This window comes from Phyllobates terribilis, unplaced genomic scaffold (assembly GCF_046119375.1).
Source record: "Phyllobates terribilis strain yellow unplaced genomic scaffold, ASM4611937v1 Scaffold_5__5_contigs__length_657084704, whole genome shotgun sequence".
Classification (NCBI taxonomy): domain Eukaryota; kingdom Metazoa; phylum Chordata; class Amphibia; order Anura; family Dendrobatidae; genus Phyllobates; species Phyllobates terribilis.
This window is the reverse complement of record NW_027362765.1, coordinates 472351315-472376092: the sequence shown is the minus strand read 5'-3', so window position 1 is coordinate 472376092 and position 24778 is coordinate 472351315. Positions and strand designations below refer to the sequence as shown.

The 24778-nt window shown below is 41.3% G+C and overlaps 1 protein-coding gene across 7 annotated transcripts in view; it reads left to right on the top strand.

Annotated features, from left to right (window-relative positions):
* The window catches only part of BICC1 (BicC family RNA binding protein 1), a 304780-nt gene that overhangs the window by 177645 nt on the left and 102357 nt on the right, over positions 1 to 24778 (top strand). The window lies entirely within an intron of this gene.

Genomic DNA, 24778 nt, shown 5'->3' with positions numbered 1-24778 from the left:
CCTCCCAGTAGCCGGGCTTTCAGTGCAGCGGACGGGCTGCTTTAGAGCGCTAGTAACCTGTGGATTAACCCCGTATCTGCAGGTTAATGGCGTTTGTGGATGACCTGTTTCCTTGAAGAACATGGGTAGAACTTTTATTTGATCGCTTCTATTTTTGCTGTTCACACAATGGAAGAGCATCCTGCTTAGTGGAGGGGTAGGGGCTAGTTTGCTCATCCTTATTGTAAAGTTTTAGTTATAGTGTTAGTAATTTGTCTGCCTGTGTGTGCTTCTTAGTTATTTGTTATAAAAATAAAGTTTAATGACCACACAACTTATGTAGGAAGCGAAGATCTGTGTCGCGTTCCTGTAGACTACCACCGTTCTCTCCTTTTGTGTGTTTTATAATGTGTCCAATGATTTAATAGAATTGCCTATATTCTAGGCCTGTGGTTTATCAAACCTGTGTAGTTCTGGTCTCTATAGGAACATCTATAAAACAAGAGAGAAATGTTAGTGAAATGTTCGCCTCATCCATGTGAAGAAACGCAGAGATTTTCTGCCCTTTTCCCTATTATTCTATGCTAATCTCCATATAGTTATTGCTTATATAACTTTTTTGTCATCTGTCAGATATGGGTAGTAGATGAAATGCGCTCGACTCCACTATATAAACAGCAGAACATTGATGCACGGTGATGGACTCCAAATGTACAGCCTTGTACAAGAGCGGAGTGGTGACTGGTGTATTGTGGAGTGAGGCAGGAAATGCTCCTCAGGTGTAATAAGGGTCCGTGCCCACTATGCGTTTTTTTCTGCGGAGTTTGCGCTGCGTAAACGCTTGTAAAACTCTTGGTAATCCTTCTCACATGGTCCCCAATGACATTCCGCAAGTTCAGTGCCCATGCTGCGGAATTTTCCGCAGCATTTTTGATGTGCGGAAAATTCTGCAGCATGCCCATTATTTGTGCGTTTACGCATGCGGAATTTCCTTCTTCATTGCATTAGTAAAACTCAAGGCAATTCCGCATGTCCAAAAGCTTCAAAAACGCGTGTGAAATTCCGCATGCGTTTTTCCAGGCAAGGACATGTGGAAATTTTCCGCTTCATTTCTGCAGCGTGGGCGCACAGCCTAAGTCTTCACCAGTCTTTATTTAAAGGGGAACTTCAATTAACATACAGAGGCGGACACTGACAGCAAGGGACCCCTATGCAGGACATCATATTGCATGTAATACATATTGCGAATGCATATACATAGACACATGCACGTGTGTGTGTGTGTGTGTGTGTGTGTGTGTGTGTGTGTGTGTGTGTGCATGCGCAAAGTTAGTTTTTAGTTTCGTACAGATGACAAAAATAATTTTTTTTTCACCTTCCCACGCCTTGTGTTTTTTTTTTTTTTTTTTTGGGGTGCCATTTTAGCATTTAAAAACAAATTGCTCTGCCCTATATGGTAAAATACTGCAAAATGCAAATTCGTTTCAGTCCTATGACCACATTGATTTTTAATCACTTTTGGGTTTGCTTGAGTGCCTGGAACGCGACATGATTACAGAATCTCAAATGCTCTTAAGTGTACTTATGACATCATGACTGTACCATCATGATTACAGCAGTGCCCCCACCCTCCACAGCTGATGATCATCTTGGCCGGCTGTCCCGTACACTAGCTCTAGCTGTTCCAAGCGCTCCTGTGTTCTCCATGATGGAGGCGCTGCCACACACGTCTTGCAATGATTTTTTTATTCTCTCGGAAAAAAGCCAATAGTCAAAAATAAGACCTGCTGGAGCCTTATCTCCCCCCCGCAATCTGTCTGGTTTCAGCCTGTGTGTGTGAGGGGCTTAGAAATATTTGAGTGCTTTTAAAAAGTTACAAGATTGGCACTGATTTGTATTTTAACCTCTTCCTGCTGTTTAACGTAAAATTACACCATGAAGCGGTTGAATAGTGCGGCTCAGGATCTGAGCTCCCAGAAGACCAGGCAATGCCAGATTTAAAATGCATGCAACTGCAGCAATCGGAGCGGAGCTCCAGTCACTGCTGTGCAGTCCAGAAGGCGCACTATTTTGGGCACTGATTATTTCCCAGTGATCATAAGGTGCTGATGGGTTAGCTGCAATGTCCGTACTCGCTAGAGGCTGAAATTGTTCCAGAAAATGAAGTATTTCTTTCAGAAAATTATTACAATTGCAAATGTGTATAACAAAACATGTGTGTATTGGAACATCACAAAAAAGACAAAGGAAATGGAGCAAAAAAGGCAAATGAAACATAATTTCACAAAAAAAAAATGGGCCGGAGAAAATTGTCGCCTTTCCAAAATTGTGCACTAACAGCTTTGTTTCAAGCATGACACTTGTTCAAACTCTACATTGGAAAGTAATAGGTGTGGGCAATGTGAAAAATCACACCTGAAAACTAGATAAAGCGGGGCGAAGTTGACTTGGAGCGTTGCATTGTGTCTGTGTGTGCCACACTAAGCATGGAGCACATGCCAAGAAAACTGTCCAAGAATTTGTTCTCAAGTCCTTGAACAATATCAACAATCTGAAGGTTAGAAGTCCATCTCCAGAGATCTTTGTTCTTTTGTTCACGGTGCACAACATAATCAAGAAATTTGCAACCCATGGCTCTGTAGCTAATATCCCTGGATGTGGATGGCTGAGAAATATTGATAAAAGGTTGCAACACAGGATAGTTTGGATGGTAGATAAGCAGCCTCAATCAAGCACCAAAGAAATGCAGGGCTTCAAGCTTGTGGTGGATACTAAAGACTTAAAGTTTCCAATACTAATATTGAGCCTTGCCACATGACTTTAAAATAAGAGCGGATTTGGCCAAATCTGACCTTCAGCTTTGTACTGATGAGGGGCAAACACCCAGAAACAAGTGTCTGGTTTAGCTATGTGGCAAGGCTTGTTAAAAGGTCTATGACTTTTAGGGTTGCTACCTCTATAAAGGTGGCACTAGAGTTCTAGTACTCTACCTTTCTGAAGAGGGTATTTGCATACCCGTGTATTTAAAATATCTCTATGTACTATGTAGGCAAAGCATTTTATAACACAGCATCCTGTGGATCACTGCTTGAGTTTCTTCCTTCCAGTTTAGAGGGGTCCAGACTTAATTTCTTGTGGCAGATGTTAGCAAAATTTGAAGTTAAAATATTTAAAAGCATATTGTTAGTACGGTCTACACACGTGGGGACTAATTTAGACCCAATTAGTGGCCTGCCTGCCTGAAGTTAAGCAGGTTATTTACTGTGATCGATAATGGTTTGTGCCCACGATCAGGAATAGCAGCGTTTTGGACACAGCTCACCTGCGCTGTCCAAAACGCTGCCTTCTACTTTAAAAGCACAGTACATGGGGTTTATAGAAAACCCATGCCCATGGCTCGTGTTTACGAGCCTCAGCATGTCCATTATCTGCAGCGGAGGCGCTTGTCTCTGCTGTGTAGCTTTCACCCTTAGCCATTCATTTCATGTGGTAAATCCACATAGTTCAATTAACCCATGCGGCTTTACCTGCGAGATTAGAATGCAGCGTTTTGGGGGCAGCGAAAACATGCTGCGTCCAACACGCTGCTATTTCCTGACCCTGGGCACATGGCATAAGAGTTGAACTTTTTACATCGACTTATGTCAGAATTTCTGGGCCCATCTCCCCTATATGCAATATGTATGCCCCTGCATTTGTACAATTTTTAATTGCACGTATATTTGATGCCAATACTGCCTACTGTATGTTTTAGAGATTGTATATCTGTATACAAAAGGCACAATTTTAGAGAATAAAATTAAATCTCCTCATCTAATCAAAAAATATAATCTAAACAGGCGTAATATGTAGTAATGGCAAGTGTTAATGATAACTCAACATTTAATGGTAGTACATAAAAATGATTGCAATCAGTCTCTAAATATTCCTAAAATTAACCTATTGTGAAAATTTGAATATAGTAAATGGAAAAAAAAAATAACTTGTAGGAAAGAAACATGTGGATAATGTTCCAATACAGACAGTGGTCAGTCCTGACGCAGGTTGTCATGCGTTTACCGCGACTGAGAAGCCAGGACACTGCGCCGTCTTAGTTCTCCTACTCCTGCACTGATTAGAAGCACTTCCTCATATTAAACGGTACAGGTTTCTTCTAGGTGTTCAGGGGTTAATCTGTTCAGTTGAGAGCTCCTGGAATCTTACCTGCTTTGATGCTCTCAGCTGTTCAGTGTTGGCCACTCCCCTCTTATACATCTCTCCACTGGCAAGCCGGCATTGCCAGAGTTGGCTTCATGCTGCATGGTTCAGGAGCTTTAAGAGTTCTGTTTGTGGTGGTGTTAAGTGGATTTAACTACAGACTGGCTTGGTTTTGGTTGTGTGCAAATCCTCTCCTTTTGGACTTTGGTTCCCCTCTTCCTTCACTCCCAGTGTTTAGTCTTAAGTGAGATTGTTGCCATTTTTCTTATTCCCTATATATAAATTGTGTTTTGATAGGTTGAGACTATGTATAGGATCGGCGTAGTCATACCACTTCAGTAATTGATATGCTATGTTGCACATTCTGGTAGACAGTCAATTGATGACTACCTCAGATCAGTGTAACCCAGTGTATGCTTCTGTTGTCACTGGAAACCCTCCAGGTCATCCCTTGTTTCTTGATGGAAGAGATGCAAGGAAATATTATACCGTCAAAGTTGCTGCTCCTAGCAGTGTGCTGAGTTTTCATGTTCCCTGTGATGCGCTGCTGCAGGCAAACTATGTATGTGCAACCAGATGCATTGACAGACTCCATATCCCAGGTTCACATGCACATCTTTGTTAGTCTTTTCTGGCTCAATAGGTGTCCTTTTTGGTGGAGTTGGTATAAAAAGGACAGACTCCTACTCCTAAAATTATGTAAATAAACTGGTATAGTAGTACAATGGAGGATGTGTTGTAAATGATTTCATAAAAATTTGGAAAAGTTATGAAATGTCCTATAAATGTCTGTTCTGTTCCTGATCTAAGGATCTCTGCTTTTCGTTGAGATGAATCTGTCCTGCACTTTATGTACACGCTCAGTAGTGAGGCCGGGCTGTAGAGACTGGAGTCAGGGAAATTGAGGAGTCTAAGTCGAAGGTTTGGCTTACCGACTCCACAGCCCTGATCTGAGCGGTAGCCAGATCAATAAACATTACATGCAGTGGCCATTGATCCTACTCAAATACTAGATCAGTCAACAGCTGGTGTGCCAGAGTATGGAAAATGATGTGAACAGTTCTGAACCAAGTGTCCCTCTGTGTTAGTACCATGCTGTAGGCAAAAAAATTGTCGTGATTGGCAAAGGCGGTTGATTGACTGCAGCCTTTACTGTTAACTTTTTAGGGCTTGATCACACTGGCGTATATTCTCTCATGTGAGAGAATCTGACCGATTACACTAATGATACTCAGATCAAACTGTCCAAAGTTTGATCCGAGTGTCATGGGAGTGTGATCCGATTCTCGCTTGACAGAATCTCCTCCGCACAAGTTTAAAGAAGACAGAATTTTAATTTCTCCATTGTCTCTGTACATATACATCGGAGTGCAGTCCGATGTTTCACACATACCCATAGACTTGTATGGGTGCGCGTGATCCGATTTCCAGAACCACGCACTGTCTGCTGCGATTTTTATTATCTCATGCCGAATCAGCATGAGAAAAAAATCACTGATCTGCACTGCCCCATAGTGTAAAGGCCCCGTCACACATAACGAGATCGCTAGCGAGATCGTTGATACGTCACGGTTTTTGTGACGCAATAGCGATCTTGCTAGCGATCTCGTTATGTCTGACAGGTAGCAACGATCAGGCCCTTGCTGTGAGATCGCTGATCGTTACAAAGCTTCCTTGACCATTCCTGGGTCGTTGCGCTCCCGCTGGGCAGTGTGCATCGCTGTATTTGACACCTTATCAACGACCTCGTTAGCGATTCAGAACTGAGACACGTAGGCGTGCATAAATTGGACTTCTCCGCGCCCCTCGTCCCCGATTGGTGGTCTCTACAACGTTCTCATTTTCCGCCGTGCATAAAGAAGGCAACAGAATAGCGATTCCATCCTTTGTTTCTGGCCTCGTGCTGGATTGCAGACCCTAGCAGAATTCTCCGGGCTGTTGATATCCGTTCATTCGACTGAGTCCTGATTTTGCGGATCGTTGTAGCGTTCTCCGGCTGTGACTGGCCGTACATCTGGTCTTGTCAATCTTGGTCAATCGGAGATGAGGGGGCGCGGAAAAGTAATTTTATGCACGCCTTTGTGACGCAGTACAGTCCCTATCAAGGTGTGGATCGTTGAAATAGCTGCTGTGTGAAAGCGTCCCAACGACCGCCGAGATCGTTAGTTAGATCGCTGGGGTGGCCAAAATCGTTGGGAAGTTCTGCATGTTTGACAGCTCCCCAGCGATCACGAAACGACTCTCCAGTGATCCCAAAACCGTGATGTAATAATGATCTCGCTAGCGATCTCGTTATGTGTGACGGGGCCTTAACATTGGACCGAGTACTATGTGATAAAGGATCAGATTGCACTCGTCCGAGTTATACACGAGTGGAAGCGAGCCCTTAAAGTGGATGTCTGCTCTGATGGAATAGTAAAGGGCTGCTGTGTGTGACACAACAATGTCACCTGACCCGCAAAGAAAATTGCAAGCATGGCAGGAACTGCTTGCTACGACAAGGCAGTATCGAATGTATTTATTTTTTGTGAGTTGCTGAAGTGATTAAACTGGGATCATCCAGTAGAGGACAACCTCTTTTTAATGGCTTATCCTATAGTAGTTTAGTAGTTTAGTGACAATCTGTTTGCTAGATAAATGAAATAAAAATAAAACATTGTCGTAACCGTTAAATTGGCCACAACCTTAAAAGCCTGGTGTTTAGTATAAAACTTAAATGTATTAAGTGGAAAAATAATTTGTAAAAATGGCTCCCTTCACATTGCCTAATCCTCATTATGTCACCCAATGATTTGTGATTTGGCCTCCTGTTGGCCCAGACATCTGGCTGCAAATTGTACACAAACCATTTAAAAACCATAAGTGACTTTATACACATTAATACAGTATCTCAAACTGTTCCATATGCTGAAGTGGCAAATAGAGGAATATTTCACATTTACAACTGAACATTACACATTGTGTTTCTATTTCACGGTTAAGCGCGCAGAATATACTCTAGTTCATGCTTATTTTAAGACAAATGTAAGCAAATCCAGTCAAAAGGGGAAAGTATGTGGTTGGAACATATTTGCCGACACTGTCTTACTAGTAGTGTAGAAATGAGTTAGGCTGGTAATTTGTGAAAAGCAGGTGATCTACAGAATACAGTGTACAATTTAACAATGATGTGCAGCAAAAGGTTCTAATGTTTTTTTTTTTTAAATGTCACCTTGTCAAAAATTGTCTGTTTTTGAATGTACGTATCACACCATTAAATGTGTGGATGTATTATACTATTTGTGTGTATTTATATAGATTTAGATCTAATATATTAGATTTAGGTGTGTATGTCCCCTAAAGCAATCATTCTGCGCCCTTATTTCTAATAACGAAATTACATCTGGGTATGATCGGTTGGGTGTCTCCAGCAACGAAGACGGGGGGGACAACAAATTCCGTTGAGACACAAACCTTTGCCTTCCGCCCTCACTTCTGCTTTGTCTTAAAGTGGTGCATTCAGGGCATGTGCACCCGCCTGGTGATTAAAGCAGCTCTGGCTGCTTTGAAATCTTATTGCTGCAGGTTCCCATGCAGAGAGCAGCAGTCAAGAGGAGCTGGTCAATGGCTGCTGCGCTTTGCACAGCCTGCAACCGAGCAGACTAAGCTCTCTGTATGATGAAAGTGAGCTTTGTCATTTGTTGTGCTCTGCATAGTCAGCAACAGCCAATGACAAACTCATCTCGTCTGCTATAGTCTGACTGAGGTGACAACAGCCCACAGCTTCCCACCTATCCTCTTTTTTTTTTTTAAACAGTATTGTCTGTTTCTTATAAAATTAAAAGTACAATAACTGTTATTAAATGTTAAGCTTTTAAATGGTTATAATTGCTATATTTTATTTACTTTTATTTTCATTTATTTTTCTTTGTGGGATGAGAGTTCCTGTTTTTTGCATAGTGGTAGAACAAGCCCAGTCCATGGAGACTCCTTCCAGGATGTTTTTCTTTGACTATTACTCATTATAAAGTAATTCATGTGCAGTACACGTTCAAGGTCATGTTACCTGAATGCACATTTAGCGAATCGTACTTTTACATGTGCAGGGACTTTTAAATGTTTCTCATTTTCACCTCTGGTATTACATTTCATCAGGCATTCAGGCCTAAATGACATTTTCTTTCTCTGGGCTAAACCGTATTATGTTTAAAAGATCACTTAGTTTGGAATATATTAGTATAATTTCCAGATCAAGAATTGATGATTTTGGAATGTGACAGATTTTCCATGTTCTGTTTATTCATCTTTGTAACAGAAGTAAAGGAAAAATGTTCCATTTACAGATGTTGAGAGGACATTGTAAACTGCCAGTTGACTGCCCTGGTCTAAAAATGCAATTTTTTTTATTCATGTATACTGTACTTCCATACTACAGGCCCACACATTTTTGGTTTCATAACCTTACAGTGGCATGGTAATGATTTACCTGCCTGTCGCTTTTAATCCATCTTAGAAAAAGACCCATCTACCACACACCACCACAAAACACAACCAGTAAATTAAACATGGTGATAGAATAAAAAATGCCTCCTGTACAAAAAGTGTTATAACTATCTGTTTAGTACATTGCTACCATTTTAAAATCAAAAGATGAATTCTAAAAAGTTTGGAAAGAAAGCTGCAAACTTGTTGTGGGGAAGAATTACACCTTGCACCTTGTTGGGTGTGACTTATTAAAGGGAATCTGTCACTTTTACACCCCAAACTAATGTCATCCATATTGAATAAATCCAGGTTTCCATTTGAGAATTCAATTTGTGAAATTGTGTAAATAAGCTGCAAATGCCGCAAGCTTCCTACTGCACTTGGCTTACCTGCTTCTCTGCCTATTTCCTCACTCTCTGCCTACCTTTTGCCAGTGACTAATGGGTCACTCTCTTGTTACCCCCACCACCCACCAATCTTGTGTTCATTCCTTGGGGTAGTGTATGCACAGTAAGGTCCTGATAACGTTGCAAGAGCCGGCTCTATCGCTCTGTTCAGGCGCTGCCCAATGGACTGTGCCTGCACGAGATCTTGGGTGGGGTAGACAAGTGACCTTTCATTCACTGAAGGTGGTGAGTGGGGAAATATGGCCGGATAGCTGTATGTGGAGTACCAACTCTGCTCTTCTTGAAGCTCTATGCATAAAAATTTACTAGATTTTTTCAATAATGAAAGCAAAACATTTAAAAACAAAAGTAATGATTTAGGTTAAGTGCACATGTAGCATTTTCGCTGCGTTTCCCCGGTGTTTTTTCCGCTGTGAAAGCGCATGGTAATCAGTCTGCCTGCTTTTGCAATGGTAATCCTGATTTGCTGTGCACATGATGTGGAAATTTCCGCTCAGGATTACCATTGCGGATAAAACCGCAGCATGTCCATTGTGCGCGCGTTCCCGCCGTGAATTTCCGTCCGTTTACTTTAATTAAACCACAGTATAATATTTATACCTGTGGATTTGCTGCGTTTTGTTCAATGCCAATGGGTGGTACTGGGGTCGGCAGAGGACCTTCTCCCCTCATCAGACCGCCTCTCCCGCTTTTAACAGCGAGAGCGATGTGGCTGAGGAGAGCAGTAGTCTCCTCAGTGGAGTCGGGGAACCACTCGCGGCAAAATAAATAAATAATAATAAAAAAAAAAACTATACTTGCCTGTCCAGCGCCTCCCTTCTGGTCTCAGGTCCCTGGCGATCCGATCAGGTCGGCGGCTGGCAGTGCACTGCCATGACCTGCGGTCACGTGAGCTCTCAGCTGACAGCTCACGTGACCTCACTGTTTCCACCAGTACTGGTGCTGAGGTCACCGGGGCTGATAAGCTGATCTTCATCTGATGAACCCCAGTGACCTCACTCCTGCAGCAGCAATGTACACTGACAAGGATTTTACACTCCTTGTCAGTGTACATTGTTGTCTTCTGCAGCAGTGACATCAGTGATTGCTGATGTGACTGTTGTAGAAGTGACCCGGATGGCCGAGGTATAATCGTGACTGAATCGTAGACTACGTCATGCTGGCGCACAGGTGAGGGATATGGTTGTTTATTTTACTTTTTTTCAGGAGACGAGGGATTCGGGATTGAGTACAATAAAAAAAAAATTTTTAAAACAGTTTTTCATTAAAATACATTATTCTGGCCATGTATTTATTGAAATAGCTACGACAACTTTACTACATGTTAGTAATGAGGGCGTCTTATAAACGCTCTCCATTACTAACCTGGGCTTCACGTCAGCTGCCAATACAAGACTGATATGAATCCCAACCCCATTACCCTTTGCCTTCCGCTACAGGGCAGTGGGAAGAGCGGAGGCTAAGCGCCAGATTTGGCGCATCTTATGGATGCACTATTTCTGGAACTGTTGAGGGGTGATATTAGCCGTGGAGGGGGCCAGGATCCATTGCCCCCTTCCCTGGCTATTAATATCAGCCCACAGCTGTCTGCTTAGCCTTTACTGACTAGATTACAGGGGGACCCCAGAAAAAAAAATTGAAGTAGGGTCCCCCTATAAAATCTGACCAGTAAAGGCTAAACAGACAGCTGTGGGATGATATTAATTGGGAGGGAACATTGTTGGCAAATGGCACCTCCCCCGGCTACTAATATCAGCCTCCAGCAGTCAGCTTTCCCTCTGCTGGTTATCTGGACCAATCCGGACGTAGCTGCGCTTTGGACGCTTTCTTTTTTTCTTTTTTTTTTTTTTTTTTTTGCTGCGTCCAAAACATTGCATTCTATTGAACGCAGGTAAATCCACATGTGTACACTGAACCATGCGGATTTACCGCTTTCAATGCATTCTAGTGGTCAAATTTCTGTTGCGGAGACTAGCGACTGCAAGAGAATGACATGCTGCAGTCCTGAAAGACGCACCGCATGTCAGTGTCCAGGGATGATTTGCAGCACGCATAGTGGACATGGGAATTGTAGAGATCCCATTCACTATGTTGTAACATCTGGACTCTGCAGGTTTGACTCATAAATGTACAGCGTCAAACCTGCAGCGGCTCCTGGCCGTGGCCATGTACACAAACTCACCCGCAGCATGTCAATCTCTGTAGCGGACGCGCTAGTCTCCGCTGCAGATTTTGACCAATTGAAGTGTCATATGCGATGGATTCACATGTACCGACAACAAAAGTGCGGCATTAGAACACCGCGTTTTGGATGCAGCAAAAACACACTGCATCCAAAGTGCTGCTGAGTGCTGATGTAGTGGCTAACTAAACAGCTGTGAGCTGTTAATAATAGCCATGGACCATGTTTGACTTATGACACCTTCCTAGGCTAAAAATAGCAGCTCAAAGCTGCCCCAGAAATTACATGAATGGGAATGCTAATGAACATTGGGTGAATGGGATTAGCTGACACCTAGCTTTTTTTTTTTTTTTTTGGTGATGATAGTGTCAATCAGACCCTTTCATCACCAAACCTAATTAAAGTAAAGAGTTAAACAGACACAAAGTCAACACTTTATTTGAAATACAACAGACACATTCTTTAAAAATTTAAATAACAAATATACTCACCCCAGTTCTGACAGTAATCCAAAGAGTTATCCCACCAAATAACTTTAGCTCCAAAAAGCATTCATTGATGTACAAAAACGCATCAAAATGCGGCAAAACCGAGCATTTTTCCTGCCAAGGAGATTCAGAAACGCTGCTGAAATTTCTGCTTCAAATACTGAACGTACGCGCATAGCCTTAATCAACATTTACAATGACTTAACTTGCATAACATTTCTTTAAGGTGTAAAACCTGCTGACCTATTCCTTTTTACTTTGATTCATTGGCTACTTCTCACAAATTTACATTTTATAGTGGATTTGGCAACAGAATAATACTCCATTTTTAGGGACTGGGTATGTTGTGGGACGGGTACAATGCAGTACTGGCCCATACTAAAGTTGGCTAAAAATCCATTTTTTTTTCAAAAGGCTTCACCAGATAAAATTACTTTTGCAATAAAAATCCCTGTACTTCCTGCAGTAAACTGGGGTAGTTATTTTCTCTGAAGCCTCCTTAAAGCTGTCTGAGACATCTAGAAAAATGATTGTCCGGAGAAGCAAGTTGATCACTGGCTGAGTTCTGTTTCATGCCAAAAGTAAAGCATCTGAAGACTTCTTGTGTGGATTTACTGTGGATATTAAAGTCTACACATCCCTGTTTAAAATGCAAGGTTTCTGTTATGTAAAAAAAAATAATTTCAGAACTTTTTTCCACATTTTTAATGTCCCCTATAATCTGTACAAATCCAATAAGAAATCATTTTGAGGGAGAAATTAAACTAAAATAACGTGGTTGCATAAATGTCTACACCAACTTACTATTGAAGATGTTGTGTTCAATATTTAGAAAAATATGGATGAACGCTCTAGATATTGAGTCTTTGCATAAACTTGATGTATTTGTCACTAAAAATCTCAAGGCTTATGAAATGCTTAGAATTGTTCTAGTATAATATAGTAACTATAGAAACATCTGAGTAAAAGAACTAAGAACACTAAAACGGTAAACTTTATGAAAATCAAAATTTGTCTGTCTCAAAACGTTTGGCCATGCTGTGCATTCATACTTCGGCTTGTTTCAGGAGATACACTTACTTCTAATGTAAATGTGTATTACACCTAAAGAGCACAGACAAAAGCCATTAAGGGAGGAGCAATGTGAGCTGAGACTTCTCCTACTGTAAATGAAGCGTTTTATCAGTTGTGTTAAAAACCCGTATCCCAAAAATATGAGTAAGTATTTTTATCTTTCTGATGACACATTGCCTTTAAAGGGATTTGCACTTCTACATCAGGATGTTAGAGGTGCTGATCATGACCTGACATGTTTCATGCATTAGCCGGCAGGTCTTGTGGACATGACTTTTTCTAATGAACCTTATCAGTGACTCTTAGATTGGACAATTCTTCCAATTTGGGACATTTTATTAATCAAGCTGTTTGATGATACGAGCACAGTTATTTTAATGATTATACAGTAGATGGAGATGAAAACTGCCCTTTACATGAAGGAGTGCATAGTTATATTCAACCATTTCCTTTTTAAAATTGGATATCACAATGCATTTTCGTGAGAAATCTTTTCAAATTTAGAAACCTAATGTTGTAAAAGTTTAACTCTGGCTGTTTTTGGCCCATGGGGGCTATGGCAGATCAGTCTGCTATGCAATGTGACTCTCACTCGATTTCCTGCCTAGACTGTAAAGATTCAGATCTGTGTCATAAAAGGATGAGAACTGCTCCATGCTGTTACCACCCAATCTCCAGGAGTTTTTAATCGAATTCTCTTTAGAAGTTGTATTAGTTACTGTGAATACATTTTGCCATTGAATGACTCACATTTGGCTCAGTCCTCATACCGCTAACTTCAGAAAACACCAGCTGAAACATTTTAGAACTCTCAAAAGTAACTATAACTTTACTATCAGTGTGCACTTTTCTATTATTGTTGGCTTGAATGGAGTCTATTTTAGGAATAGCAAATATTTACTCCTTATATTAATATTGAAGATCCTAAGCCGAACACATCTTCCCCTTAATGGCTTTTTCGCTGTAGATTTGTCGTCAGTTGCCAGAGGAACAAATATATAGGACCTGTAGTCGTCACTTTAAAGGCTCGCTCACATTGGCGTATATGGCCGAATGCTATGTGATACTTTATTGGATAGCACGCTGCCCAATGTTATGGTATGGGGCAGTACAGATCTGCGATTTTGTTTTGTCGTGCCAATTCGGCATGAGAAAATTAGTCCCTACAATATTTGGATCATGTTCACACATACAAGTCTATGCGTGTGTGTGAAACATGTCGTCAGAGTGCAGTCTGATGTACTCAAGACAATGGAGACGGTAAAGAAATTAAGTTCTCCATCTTCCCATAGGAAACCCTTTATAAACTTAACCATGGAACCAGTCCTCATTAAACACTTTTTCAAGCTCTTGGCACGTTTTTACTCATTACTATTTTACTATATATTTTTTTTAACATTTATACGCCAGGGAGAGCGCACTAGTAGGAGTGAGTTTGTGGGGCTGTGATTCTCATATAAGGTTTTCTTGACAGATACATTACAACTAGCGATGAGCAAAATTGTTACTCCATTTTCAATGTTAATAGAGTACAATGAGTGAAGGTCATTCTACTGATCTCGTATACCTCTTGGATCAAAGGTCCCAAACACGTGGGCTGTATGCGGCCCTCGAGCTCCTGAGACAATTGCGTCCAGCGAGCCAGGGGCCGCCGACTTCGGCGCTTGTTTTCAACTGAATGTGTGTCCTTGCACATTCAATCGAAATGTATTGCAGTGCAGAGACTGGCTCTCCGCACCACAATACCAGCCGCTGGCCAATCAGGTCAGCAGCTGACATCGGTGCCACGGCGCAGCCACACGTGAAGATTGCCAAGCACCCTGGCTGTGGAAGAGGAACAGGATTTTGTTTGCCAAGGGAACAAGGTCAGGTGAGAAGACCCTTTTTTTTTTGTATGTAAAGAGCAGCAGAATTGGGGACTTGGTTACAAGAAGGAGACTAGAATGGGGACATTACTATAAGATGAAACCAGTATTCGGGACATTATCGGACAGGGGTGCATGCTGTCGGATTGTACTAGCCCTTCTCTTTGCGAGTGTTGGTTGCGTATTGTTTTTTGAGCTTTTCCTGTCAGTTCCTGTATCACTTTTCCATTTGGCTTCCACACTGTCTTGTGACATCCCCACCCTCATCATGGGGGACTTGAAATCCTCAATAGGGATGTAAATCTCAATCTGCCACTCACCTTTGATCTGATCTCCTCCTTTGGCCTTTCACAGCTTGCTAGCTCCTACCCATGAAGACTGGAATACTCTGGACCCGATCTTCTCCTGAATCTGTATGATTTTACGAACTCCCTTCTCCCGTTCTCTGACCACAACCTTCTTTCATTCTGTCAAGAACGGTCACCCCGCTCAGGACACCACCACTCACCGCTCACAATCTAAAAATGTGCCATTAATAGTCAGAAACTTGTTTGCAGTCATCATTGGCCCCAATCTCTTCCCCCCCCCCCCCTCCTGATTCTACACTGAAACATTGACACATTGCAAAGTTCCCTCAATAAAACTGCACCTCCTACATTTAGAAAAACTCTGCACAGACTGACAACCCTGGCACATGCGGCAAACCAGTTTTTCTCCAGTGGCGCCCCAGGTGCACCCAACGTCTGTGGAGAAAATCTAATCTGGCCGAAGATTTCATCCATTATAAGTTTATGCTTAAAGCATACAACTCTGCCCTTCACTTCACCAAACAAACCTATTTCAGCACCCTTATTGCCACACTATCCAACAATCCTAAACTGACACTTTTCATTTTCTCCTCAATCCAAGAGTGCAGGCCCCGACACTAACTTCAGTGCTGACAATCTGACCAATTATTTCAAAGAAAAAATTAACACATCCGACTGGAAATTTTCTCCCAATCCTGTAATATCATTCAGTGTCCTCCCCTCCCCCACTGCATCTATCTCACTTTGAACTGGTCACGTAAGAAGTTAAGAGGTTGTCCACTACTATTAACATTGCCCCCCCCCCCCCCCCCCTCCCCGGATTTAAATTGTGCCAACAAGTCTTTGTAATTACCTTGAGAGTTCTTTACTGCCTGTGAGCGGCGCTTTGTAATTACCTTGAGAGTTCTTTACTGCCTGTGAGCGGCGTTATTGCTGACCGCTTACATGAATCACGTGACCCCGGCTGCAGCCAGCTCTGACATCCGCTGTTGTCACGTTAAGTTCCAGCTACAGCCGGGTGTGACTTATGGACGTGCTTCCCCCTGAGTGATGGGCTGTGGGTGGGGTTTCCTCGCACGTCACAGCCCAGCATCCACTGTGCCCCACTCCCTATGAATGAGAGGGAAAGCGCGCGATGGATGCTGGGCTGTGACGCGTGGTGAAACCCCACCCACAGCCCATCAATCAGCTCGTCACAAAGTCATGCCTGGCTGTAGCCGCAACTTGATGTGACATCAGCAGAGATCAGAGTTGGCTACAGCCGGGGTCACGTGATAACTGTGAGTGGCCAACGATAGCGCCGCTCACAGGCAGTAAAGAACCTGCAAGATAATTACAAAAAGACAAGTGGACAACCTCCTTAACAGGCTCCTTGCGTCTTCTCTCCCTACCACTTGCACCAATAACCCTATTCCCTCACATCTCCTTCAGTCCCTTTCCCTGGCTGTCACCCCTCACGTAACTAAAATATTTAATCTCTCTCATCTGGTATCTTTTTACCTCATTTAAACACACCAGCATACACCCATTACTTTTTTACCAGTGTCTAATCTTCCCTTTAATCTCTAAACACCTGGAACGCTTGGTCCACTCCCGTCTAATCTGTTATCTCTGATAACACTTTTCTTGACCATTAACAATCTGGTTTCCGCTCTTTACGCTCTACTGAAACTACCCTTATGAAAGTCTCTAATCAGCTAAATCTAATGGCTACTACTCCCTGGTGACTCTCCTGGATCTCTTTGCAGCATTCGACACATTAGACTCATGTCAGCTGAATCCACCTATTTTATTTCGACAGGGTTCGGCTAATGGTCACATGTGTGGCCAAAAGGTTAGGAGAGATGTTGATCTTGCATTTCTGATTTTGGCCTATTATTGTTCTCCTTGAGCTAACTGCCAGCCGATGTCAGTTTTGTCATAGAGAACACAGGCGTGACCCGCCAAGTGTGAGCGTACCTGTGTATGGGAGTGCGGGCAGCAATGGCCGTTGGCTAAATGATCGTTCAAAGCCTCGTTCAGCTGAAGAATCTAATGTGTAAGAGCAGTCTTAAACTTAATATTTCTACAGCAAGTGATAGACTATTATTTCTAGTAGTATATTGTGTTGAAATATGGTGTCGATAAGTGTAAAACCTGTAGTATGCTAATGGACTGAAAAAGACATTGTGTACTCTTCAGTTTAGTTAATTTTTATTTTTTGAATCTAATCAGTGATTGCCTATTGTTTGCATTTATGTAAAAATTACCGTAACTAATTGTTTAAATAACTAATTGTATATTAGAAGAGCCAAGTGAAATTTGTAAAGACATTGGAAAGGTATAGCAGCTTTTCTTCGCGTTTTTGGTCACAGATTTGCTTTGAATGGCATGCATATGAATATAAGATTACAATCTTCTGGAATGCAAAAGAATTTACTAAAAGTGCTAACTAGGCAAAATTTTGCCAGATCAAGCTGCATTTCTGTAAGCTTCCAGTAAGTGAACATGGTAGAAACGTACCAGTATGCACTGTATATTCTAGTTACTAAACAAACACTGGTTACATTACCAGAGGTCTGTGCCGTACTTTGGGGAAGGGCAGATCTGCAAAAAACGTCAAACTGTAATTAAAACGACTTCAGTGTTATCGTAGATTAGCTTCTAGACGAGGAATTTTGCGAGATCCAGTGTAACATGCTGCAGCAGGGATAGTGCAGAAACTGGAGTTGGGGTCTATAGAGGCTTCAGTTTAACAAGGTAAAGACTTGTTTTGGTTTCTCCACTGGTCATATTTTATCGTAGTTGACCACAAGTTTCTAGTGATGTGACTTGAGGAGTCACAATATGTAACGCATTCCACCTTGTAACACAGCACCGTGCAGTATTGATCAAAATCACATTTTAAGAGGTAAATGCACCCCAAATTTGTAAGTGACCTTAGACTTGAGCTGGGATTCTAAATTCTTTTGTTCTAGAGTAGTTTATCTGAATTCATGTCCAAATGTAAAAAATGTAATCCTTTTATTTTCTGAACCCAGTATCAATTATAATAAGTACAAAACTAGTCAATCATCTTGGCAAGTCAGAACTTTTAACGTGTCAACTTCCTTTTGTCTTATTAGATACAAAAGGCGCCTCAATAGAAAATCGTGAAGCATGGTTTTAAAATATCATTGAAATCTTGTTAAAAAGAATCTGTCAGTAGGATCAACCCTCCTAGGCTGTCTACATGTGCATGTAGGTCACAAAGTTAAATAAAATGATACCTTGATATCCAGTGCCTTATTCCAAAGAAATCATTTTCTTAATATGTAAATGAGCTTTTAAGATCTATTGGCCGGACAGAGGTCTCACTGAGAATCTGCGTCCAAACTTACACTAAATAAAAGGGAGTGTTACCAAAGTGAGACATGTAGATCAGGAGAGCAGACTGTTAGTCATTACATGTCTCATGCTGGTAAGTCCCCCATTCATTTAAAATGAGTTTTGGAGGCAGATTCTCATGCAGATTAGTGCCTAAGAGCTTAAAGGGGTTGTCCGGTCTTCAACTACAAGTCTGCAGTCACTGTGTGCCTGCAGACTTGTAAAGCTTCACACTGCACACTGTGAGGATTCTCTGGTGTTGGGCGCAGCGGTCATGTGACCATATGTATGTGATATGCATACTCCTGACCACATTCTGACTATTTGGGTGCAGCCTTGATCAATGCAATTGTATTGAGGGAGTCTGGAAACAGTGTAGCCAGAATGTGGCCGGTAATGGCACAATGCACAAGTCTAGTGCAACGTTTTCGCGATGAGCTTTTGATGTTGCAGAATTTCTGCACATATTTTAAATTAGTTTACTTGCGTTTTTTCATTTTTTAACGTGTTTTTATCACGTTTTTGTCTTATTGATGTGTCATGCTTTAAATATGCTTTGTTTTTAATGCTTCCTGGTATTTGGCTTTGACAACACTTTATTGACATACTTAGGTGCAGATCACATGTGTGTGTTATGCATTTCTGCACCTAATAATGCACGTCTATAGGGAAATTCCACACACAACTCTGCTTACCTTCAAAAGAAATTGACATGCTGCAGATTTGAAACGTGCACCGCAGGTCAGTTTATACCTAGTTTAAAAAGTAGTGGACGTGAGATTTCTGTAAGACGCATCCACTTTGCTTGAACTGTAATATGCTACAATACAATGATAAAGACAGTTGTCTAAAACTCGTTTATAACATTCTAGCGTATTGGTTTTTGTAGTTGTAACTTTGATATTTTTTGTTCAAAAAAGGAATGGCTTTTAATCAAATTCTGAGGCTGGGTTTTTCACTCTTATTTTTGATACAGCAAAAATATTCAGCATCCAAAAACAAACCAAAAGCTCATCGTGGGAACATAGCCTAAGAAAAGATGCTCCAGAAATGATATTTCATGACTAATGAAATTGTTTATTAAAACAGACATATTAGCAGTGGGGACAGGTCCACTTTAAAGCCCTTTCCCATTTCAATCATTTATTGCACATCCTGTGGATGTATCTTAAATGTCTTAGATGCTGGTCTGCTGGATGCTTTTTTTTAGAAGTCCCATGGAAAACACCTCTCCACTGACGGTGGCACAAGATGAGGTCCGGTTAAGCTTGGTGCATATCTGAGGTGGATGTTTTGTATCACACCTTGTGGATATACAACTTTAAGTGCCATCTGTCGATCAATCTATTTCTCCAAATGCATTTTATGGACCAAAGAATTGGGACACATCTTAAATATTGAATTCAAGGTTCTAGTTCTGTCCCATTGGAGTGTGTAACATCCAGCCTCTCCCCACGTAGTTTTATCTTTACTAAAATTTGTGGAACAGTGGCTCATTCTAAAGAGCTCAGACACCAGCACAGGTCCTGTAATGGGAGCCATCAGTGTAGCAAGTAAGTTCATGACATTTTTGTTCAGAAATATTCCACAATCATTTTTGTGTGCTGTTAGTTCAAAAAAGCTTCTATATTTCAATATCACAACTCGTCCAGGAAGTGGCGAACAACATAAAGTAACAAAGCTAGGTCAGCAAGTGCGGAGGCGCTTGGTGCCTAAAGTTGCCAACGCTCTGCTGTCTCCATAACTGCAGAGTACAAAACTCCTTTGGTACACACATCAGGACAAAACGGTGTACCGAAAGCTTCATGGCATGGGTTTCCATGGCCTAGTAGCTGCATGCAGGTCCTCAATCACCAAGCATGATGATAAGCATTGGATGGTTTAGTGCCAACCACGCTGCCACTGGATTAGTGTAAATGTGTTCTGTGATGTGACTAATCTAATTTCTTTGTCTGGTTTTTACGAATGCCATGAGAACATTACCTACCTGACTGAATTGTGGCAACTGTAAAGTTTGGAGGAGGGATGATGCTATTGGTGGTTGTTCAAAAAGCTGGCATAGAGGCCTCATAGTTCCATTAAAAGGAAATCTTAATACTTGAGTATACTAAGACATTTTGGACAACTGTATCCTACCAACTTTGTGGGAACCCTTTTATGTCCTAGTATTGTTGTGCCTCTGCACAAAACAAGGTCCATACAAGCATGGTTAGTTTGGTGTTGAACTTGCCTAACCGCACAGAATCCTGTTCTCAATCCCCTCGAACAGTTTTGGGATGAACTACAAATGAGACTGGCCTTCTTGCCAAAGGTCAGTGTCTGACCTCATAAAATGCTCTTCTGGATAATTGGGCAAAAATTTACAGCTTCAGCTCCAAATTCTTTTTTGAAATCTTACCGGGAAATGTGACAGCTGTTATACCTGCAAATGGGGAACCAACCCCGTGTAATAATGCCTATCCTTTAGAATAGGATGTCACAAAAGCTCCTGTAGGTGTAATGTGTACATATCCATTTGTCCATGTATTTTCTGTCTCAACAAAATTCTCTTGGTGATAAGTATTTCAATCTCTCAGGAGCAAGTGTGAAATCAGAAGCACTATCTCTTGTTACGGCCAAACCTGTTTATATACGCAAGAACCGATTGTGTGTTTGATTTTGAAGCAAAGCTACCTACAATTAAAAAACATGGCAGCTTTCTTCCAGATATAAGACCACTCTTGTCCTTGTATCTATTATTGAATTATTGTATCTTCTTAGGCTGCAGAGGCTGGCACTGTAATACCACACAAAGCCAATAGGAGTGGTGCTACCCTGGCAAAAAATAGTTTTTCAAATTTTCATTCAATTTCTTTAAAACTGACCTTTTCCCCATATGTCACTAAGTAAACTATTAAACAGTCTTTGGCGCTGAGCCTGCTTCATACTAGGCAGATTCCGGGTGTGTTACATAGCCGGGATCTGCCTGGAGCTGCAGTAACCGGAGCTTGCTCCAGTTGCTGCAGTTTAACCTTTTAAATGCTGTGATCAATCTCTGACCTTGGCATTCAAATGATTTGATTACTGGTGCATGCACGTGCCATCTCTCATCACAATCCTGGTCTGTGATCGCTGAGAACTGATGGGGTACCTCCTGATGCCCCCATTACTGCCGTGTTTGGCTAAGCTTCACTGCAAGGCTAAGGCTGTGCTTCATAATAGAAGTACAATTTGACTACTTGCAGTAATACTTTAATACAACAGTATATACTGGAATGGGTTCAAGTCCTCAAAGGGGATTAAATATATATAATTTTTTTAATTTGAATAACACATTTGGTATCGTTGTTTGAAAATGTCTGCCTGATCTATGAAGATAATTTATTTAAATCTTACGCTGTTTTACGGCTTTTAATGTAACGTCATAATTGCCATTTTTCAGTCTCTGCTCTACCTCCCTTCCCCCCAAAAAGTATAATTTGTGTGTTTATCACTTAATCCTTTGTCCTTTGTGGGAATTTGTCAATTGGGTGGTCCTATCAGTGACAGCTTTCTTTGTACAAGTGTGCACATAGAGATACAGTTGGAGAAAATAAGTATTTGATACACTGATTTAGCAAGTTTTCCCACCTACAAAGAATAAAGAGGTGTCAAATTTTTATCGTAGGCGCACTTTAACTGTTAGAGACAGAGTCTAAATAGAAAAAACAGATAATCATTGTATGATTTTTAAATTCAATTGCTTTTTATTGCATGAAATGTCCAGGCTCCTTTGAAGTTTGCTAATGACCATCTGGATGATCCAGAGGAGGCATGGGAGAGAGTCATGTGGTCAAATGACACCAAAATAGAACTTTTCGGTATAATCTCCACTAGCCGTGTTTGGAGGAAGGAGTACAACCCCAAGAACACCATCCCAACCATGGTGGAGGAAACATCATACTTTAGGGGTGCCTTTCTGCAAAGGGGAAAGGTCGACTGCACTGTATTGGAAGGGAGGATGGATGGGGTCATGTATTGTGTGATTTTGACCAACAACCTCCTTCCCTCAGTAGGAGCATTGAAGTTGGGTTGTGGCTGGGTCTCCCAGCATGAAATAACCCAAAACACACAGGGCAACTAAGGAGTGGCTCTGTAAGAAGCATTTCAAGGTCTGGCCTAGCCAGACTCAAGACCTGAACCCAATAGAAAATGGAGATGCAACTCAATGTTACCCAGCGACAGCCCCGAAACCTGAAAGATCTAGAGAAGATCTGTATGGAGGAGTGGGCCAAAGACACTGCTGCAGTGTGTGCAAACTTGGTTAAGAACTACAGGAAACGTCTAACCTCTGTAACTACAAAGGTTTCTGTACCAAATTTGAAGTTTTGTTTTTCTATTGCATTAAACACTTAATTTGCATTTTATTGCATGAAATATGTAAAGATAATACAATGATTTTCTGGGTTTTATTTTAAGATAGTCTCACAGGTGAAGTGTACCTACGATAAAAATTACGGACCTCTTCAGTCTTTGTAGGTGTGAAAACTTGCATAATCGGCAGTGTATCAAATACTTATTTTCCCCACTGTAGCTGTCAGTCACTGATAGGAACTCCCACTGGACCAAAAGTCCAAGAAAGATCCGAGAATTAAATTATGAAAATACAGGTTATACTGAATATTTTCTAACAATTTTATATCAATCTGCCCAGCTCCCCCTGCTCTACAACACTGTGCCTGCAGTTTGGACTGCATTTTTATGGTGACCATTTCCCTTTTAAGGGGTAAAATATCCCGTCAGGGATGCTATTCACTAGAGAAACAGCTGACACTGGTAGTGGAAGTTGTGGCAAGCCAGGCATTTGCACTGCATCAGCTAAAATCAGTTCACAATGCTCATAGCGGAAGGAATAGTGGACCCCATTCTGATGTCCACATACACTAATATGTATATAATTATTTTTATCTAGCGCCAACATATTCCGCAGTGCTTTACATACATTGTCATCACTGTCCCCATTGGGGCTCACAATCTAGATTCCCAATCAGTATGTCTTTGGAGTGTGGGAGGAAATCTGAGAACCCGGAGGAAACCCACGCAAACACGGGGAGAACATACAAACTCCTTGCAGATGTTCTCCTTGGCGGGATTTGAAGGACCCCAGCGCTGCAAGACTACAGTGCTAACCACTGAGCCACCATGCTGCCCATGTATATGACCTTTCTACACGAGATGCCCTCATTAAGCGTGAACCACTACGGTTATTACTCTTCCTTGTTAAGGGCTTCATATCTTCATGTTGACTAATGAAGTTTGATCATGAGGACTCCAGTTTGGTCAAATTTAAAGTCCGTAAAAGGCGTTTTTGGGATTTTACATTGAGCTGCACTGCAGTACCTGACACAACGTCTTGTGTATGGACAGATGTGTCATACTGCATGAAATATAAAATCCTGGAAATCCCCTTAACTCCTCCACTCTTTGATCCAGTTTTTTTTTTCTTCCCTCAATGAAGAATTTGCGGCTATCATTACACCGGAAATTAATCCAGAAGGTTGATGCCAATCATGATATTTTTGTTGGTACTACCTGCCTTTCTGTTTACAGGGGGACTAGAACTTGCTGATTAGGTCACTATAGTAAAGCCAGCTGTGCCCTTTTGCAGTTCGACTCGTGGTAGCTGGCAAACTGAATTGTACCCATTGCGTAATTTTTCTAAAATGTTTGAAAGTCATAGACTTGGCTGCGGTCACAGACTGGGGTGTTGATTTTCACTTTGATTTCATGTTTGTAAAGAGGGAACTTGACCCCCTTTTTTTTTCTTCTCTTTAACTTATGACTGATTAACCTAAATTTAATTTTCTTGAAGTCTTTTCTTGGAAAATATGATGCTGTGTTTTCTACCATGGCAATTTTAAATGTATTAAGAAGCAATGTCTGAATATTTTTGGCGATTGCTAATTGGGTGTTAAATTTGTGTTGTATAAACTGTATTACGCACTGCAGCAACTCGTTAATTTTGCATTCATCATGTGTTAAGTAAACTACTGTACATATTTCTTTTTTTTTTCAGTTACTTAAAAGGCTTGGTTATGCCATCATTTAAAGATTAACGTGTGTCTGACCTTTGGGGCTCTCATCCTGAGAATATAGGGGCCACAGTACATGAATTTAAGTGGACATGACTGTGCACCCAGGTGGCCATGAGCGACATCTTGCAGAGAAGACTTGGAGGTCATAGTGCTAAACCAGAAGTGTGGCCGCCTTTTTCAGGGTCGATGTGGAACCAAAGGGCCTTATCCTTGATATGTCACACACTATTGAAATGTTATCACTATCAAATGTGAATAACGCCTTTCCAAGATGGGACAGTGTAAGCTACGTACAGTAAGCATTGGCAATACTAGTTAGAGATAAAACCGCACTTTGCCTTTCTGCTTTACTGTAGAAGAAATTGAATCATAAGAGCCATTTCCACATAAAAATCACAGCCATCAAGAGTTTTCAT